Source organism: Populus euphratica, unplaced genomic scaffold (genome assembly GCF_000495115.2).
Source record: "Populus euphratica unplaced genomic scaffold, PopEup_1.0 scaffold155.1, whole genome shotgun sequence".
Lineage (NCBI taxonomy): Eukaryota > Viridiplantae > Streptophyta > Magnoliopsida > Malpighiales > Salicaceae > Populus > Populus euphratica.
The window spans coordinates 783,860-789,539 of record NW_011499929.1 but is presented as its reverse complement, the minus strand read 5'-3'; positions in this window follow the sequence as shown (position 1 = coordinate 789,539).

Sequence of the window (5,680 nt, the reverse complement as noted above, 5' to 3'; positions counted from 1 at the left end):
GATGGAAATGTAAGACATAAGCCTACAACTTTCATATGGAGCCCAAGATTTAAAAAGGTATTTTTAAGTTCAAATTGTAGCAACAACAAAGAAGTTTGAATTTGTCCTATACCCCAGGTACAACAAATACTTAGCACTTTCATAGCCGATATTATATGGTATATCCGACACCTGAATTATGAAAGGAGTTTGATTTATTGTTAACATAAGTTATAGTCATGAATGCCCAGTGAGATTTATAAATATTAGCATTAGTCGAATAAGATAACTAATGTAATAATGTTAATAATTTATAATCTAATTAGAACTTCCTTTGTGTGTGGTTTCCAATTGAATAATAAGAATTTATGCTATACTTATTTGACATACCATTAATGGATTATCTAACCTTGACATTAATTGTTATCATTGTTTAATCATTATATTAATCTTTCATCTTAATGTTCTCATCAACTTCTTCTTCTTTTTCGTTTTCTTTTTACTACTACTACTGCTACTGCTACTAGTATTATTATTATTGTTGTTGTTGTTGTATTATTGTTATCTATAATTTATACAATTAATCTCCTTGTGGTTCGACCTCGGTCTTGCCGAGTTATTTATTATTTCGACACTCCTGCACTTGAAAAAATACATCAAATTTTTTGATCGTGTTACTGGGAACCAGCATGTCAAAATAAACAGGCATATAAAAATGAGTTTGTTCCAGGGAACAGGCTCTCTAAAACAAGCAATTAACCAAATTAACATAACAAAACTAAGGAAACAGGCTCCCTAGACAAAAGGAAACATGCTCCCTGAACAACAAACTACCCCGACAAACTGGCCAAACAACAATATATGAATATAAAACTTCAGCATCCAAAAAAGTGATCAGTTGCAAACCAAATAGAAACCAGCAGGAACTACAAAAGCACCTGTGTAAGCTGCAGAGACACTAAGGATCTAAACACTGCATTAAGCCGCACTTAAACATAATAAATTGGTGGCATTAGAGAATACAATGCCTAGAAGAACAACAAGTCAGCTTTAGCTAAAAGAAGCCAAAAACAAATGCAAGCAAACACTCATAGAGGCAAGGCATCAAAAAAGTCTACCAACAAGACCCAAATGGCACACCAACCAACTACTACCTAAACAGAAAGTAGTTGAGAGAAACAAAAACAAAACTAGCAATATAGCTATAGAGACCAAAATAAAGGTCACAAGCAGAAACTGATACCAGTAACTCTACAACAAAGGAACAAGTCTGCAAAGGCAACCAACAAAGCAATAGTTGATAGAATAAATAGGCAATATTGTAACCCACCATAAAATCCAAGTATAACAGGCCATAGGTAGAACACTGCGACACAGGCCTACAAAAGCAAGAACAAAGAAACAAAACCAACAAAAGGTAAAGCAATCCTAAGGTGAATATTCACAAAAGATATGGAGAGATAACATAGGGAACAAACTCTCTTTTCAAAAATCTATCTAGAAAAACAAAGAAAATCATAAAAAGGGTAAGGAAACAGAAGTTGTATTGCCCTGAGTCCTGGAATCAGCAGTAGAGGAGCTCTTAGAGGGGCAGCAACCTGTTCCAACTAGCTTTCTTGGATGGCTAAGGGTGGAGGAGGCAACAACTCTAGTTCGAGTCAAATATTGCCTCCTAGAAGGTGATTCAACTGTGACATCAGTGTGGTCTTAAGAAATTTGCACAACCTTTGGAGAAGCAGAAGGTTTGGCACTAGGAGGACTAGACCATGATGTAACTAGTTTGGCTGCTTATGTCTAGAACCAATTATTCTTTCTTCTACAGCCACTACTACCTCTGCAGGCATGAGATCAATCCCTGGCTCACTTTGAGGCTCTTCCCTGTTAGACTACTTCTTAACAGCTACAGTTTCAAAAGAAAGGCTAGAACATTTAGAGGGAGGGGGAACTATTTAGGAGTGCTTCTTGCATTTGTGGTTGGAATTTTTAGTGCAAGTGGAAATTGTATGTCCTAGGAACCTACATTACTTATAAAACTATGGTAATGATTTATATATCACCTGCTAGGATAAAGGTACACCATTGGGTAATATGAGATTGATAGAGGTTGAAATTTTAGCTAGCAAGTCAATCTCAACAAGCATTCTGGCATAGGAGAGTTGGGTCATAGAAATAGTTGAGGTATCAACATGAACAGGCTTTCCAAGCACACTTGCAAGCTTAAAAATATAAATTCTTAACCAATACCGTAGAGGCATATTAGAAAAACTAACCCAGATTGGCATCCTTACCATTTTAGAAGTTGTAAAATAAAAAAACTCAAGCATAATTTTCAGAATCAAGAGCCGGCCAAAAACATAATAAGAGCCTCCACTAAGCACTTCAATCATATTCATATCAGATGAAAATGTAAAAATTAACCATCCATAATCATACATAGAGAACTTGGCATTATATTTCCAAGAATTATTAATAAATTTTGATAGTGATGCGTATCCTAGGAATTTGCCAGCAATGTACCCAATTAAACCAAACCTCTATAGGTCTTTATGCATACCCAAATCAGTTTCCAGCAAATGGCAAGATGTTTAAGTAGTATAATCAGAAAAGTGCACTAATAAAGAAGATAAAGGAATAGTAGTACCTATAAAGAAGATAAAGGAATAGTAGTACCTGTGGGTGGTCAAGGGAGGATGGTTTGTGGCTTTCTAAAGGAGTTTTTCCTTTATCTGGGGGTGGCAGTGGAGCTGTGACCCTAACCTTCAGCCTGAGGTTAGGGTTTCCAACACTAGGGCAAGAACCAAAAGAACCAGACACAACAGATAGAACATGACGAGACCTGGTGGTGATAGAGGGTTCAAGGACTAGGAGAAGACAATGGAGGAGCAATAGAGGATGTGTTCTGCATGCCCCTATTTCGATTCTTCACTCGAACCCTAGCACCGCGGTTGAAATTGACAACATTAACGAAAGCTATGGTTATTTGCAGAAGAGTAGAGGCTCGAGAAGGATAGGAGGAATACGACACACTAGGGGAACTACTCCAGTTTAGGGTTCATTGTGTATGCAAAGACGAGGGACGCGACGTACGAAACCTATAGTCTTGCTGGAAAAATCATAAAATCGAGGACTTTCTCTTTGATTTGGCTATGTATAAATGATATAAAAAATTAGAAGTAGAATTTGATAGAGTGTAGAAAGAAAAAAAGAGATTGTTGCATAGTGAGAGGTGAAGAATGCACATAATAGGCTAGTGGGTTTCTCTCACTACAACTAGGAGCTTCTCTCTTTACTCCTCGCTTTGACTACAAAAAAAAAAATGAAGTAGTTTGTATATTAATAAGATAGGTAGTAGCAGAAAAAGCATATGGCCAATGTAAGGGATCGAGTAAGGCATCATGAAGTAGAGTTAGACCGGTTTCAACCACAAGATGATGATGTTCACAAATGCCATTCTGTTGAGGAGAATAAGGAGCATTGGTGTAATGACTTATGCCATGAAATGATAAAACAATTTTGAGCCCAACAAAGTATCACCATTATCAGAATGCAAGTTTTTTATGTGTGTTTCGAATCTCTTCTTAATAATTTTTTAAATTAAGAAAAGATAGTAGATACTTTAGATTTATATGTTATGTGATAGAACCACATGTATTTTATGTAATGATCAATAAATAATAAATAGTATCGAGAACCATCAATACCAATATATGCAGATGTTCCCCAAACATTTGTATATATAAAATTGAGAAGGGTATGACTGTGAAAACTGGTTGCTTGAAAAGGAAGTTGAAGCACTTTATTGATAAAGCAGAACTACAAAGGGAAGACATATGGTGAGACGTGACTGGAAAAAGAAAAATGATTGACAAGATTGTGAACTAATTTAAACGATGGATGACTGAGATGTTTATGTTGCCCATCAATGAAAGTCTGTTCATGCATAAATGCCACTTTGTTTGGAAGTAGAGTACTTGGGAAAGTGTACACGCCATTATTATATGCTCCTCTTAGTAATATCTCTTTTGTGAATTGGTCCTTTACAAGAAAATAAAAAGGGTGAAATTCAACAAAGATATCATTTTGCTTGATAAACCAATAAACAAATATTAGATTTTTTTTTTGAATATTAGGAACATAAAGTGTATCATGTATTGTAAATATGCATTTGGGAAAAGGTAAGGTCAAAGAACTAGTATGAGAGACAACCAAACCTAAACCATCACCAAGAAGAACTTGATCGATTTCATGATGTTCTGAATGAACCAATAAGTTTACAAGATCACTTGTAATGTTATGAGATGCACTAGAGTCTAATAGCCATGATTTTTCTTTTCTAATAGAGGATTGCATACATTTTAAGGTGGCAGGAATAAGTTTGGAACAATTTTTTACAGTATGGTCCAGGTGGTCACAAAGTTAACATTTGGGTTAATAACGCTTAGTAAATCTATTGGACTTGTCGACGCCATTTTGGTTCCAATGGTTGTCTTGTGAAGGCTGAGAGAGAAATGAATTTAAGTTGCCACCTTGAAACTGATTTGTACCATTATATTTGTTTGGTTTTTTAACAAACTGACTTCTAGTACCATTATTTCTCAGCCTATTAGAATAATTTGTAGTGATCATTTGTTGTTTTGAGGCATTTTCTAGATGCCTAAGATAGGTCTCATGACCTACTAAAAGATCGTGGAGCTCTTCAAATGTTAGAGAGCTCTCTTGTGCATATATTGTCATAACTATTTCTCAAAAATCTCAAAAATCTAATCCTAAACCATTTAAAATATAGAGAGTCATATCATCATTTGAAATGGGAGAATCAGTAATAGCAAATTCATCCACCAACATCTTCACAACATGCATGTATTCTGATATGGTGTGAGAGCCCTGTTGAATTAGAGTCAATTCTTTCAATTGCATGGCTCGTGCTCTTGAGCGATTGGTTAGAGCAAATTGAGTTTTTTATTTTTTTTTATGAGAAATCTTTAATGCTACAATGAAAGGAGTTATGGTAAGAGATGTGGATGCCAAAAGAGTACTTAGAAATAATTTGTCTTGTCTAACCAAATAAGTTTTGTTGAAGTTGACAGTACTATTACTTTCATAAGTGGGGCACATAAATGATTAATACTTAAAAGTGTATTTTTATCAAGGTTTTATATTATCATTTTGTACTTGAAGTATCAATAACTCCTTAACTAAAGCATGTTTTATAATAACATATCAAATAATATAAAATTGAAAGGACAAAAAGATGATCAAACTTAGAAAAGAGATGTTAGTGTAGTCCAATCCAGAACATTATTCGGTAATTGGGTCATATCTAGAGCTGTGGATCTTGGATTTAACTTTACTTTATATGGATGGAAAGGCAAGACATAGGCCTACAACTTTTATGTAGAGGACTAGTTTTAAAAAGGTTGTTTTTAAGTTCAAATTGTAGTAACAACAAAGAAGTCTGAATCAATCCTACAGTCCAAACACTGTTCAGTTTTCATCCCACATCTAAAGTTTTAGAAGTCCAAATGACCTCCATTTTTTTTTGGAAAGATGAGATAATTTTCTATAATTTTCACGTGTCTGGTTTAAATTCTGACGTTATCAATGACATTATGGGTAGACAATAGAAAATAAAAATTGTCACCAAGTCAAGAGTTGGCCACCCACTCATCAATTAGTCATCAAATCAACAGTTCTCAATTTT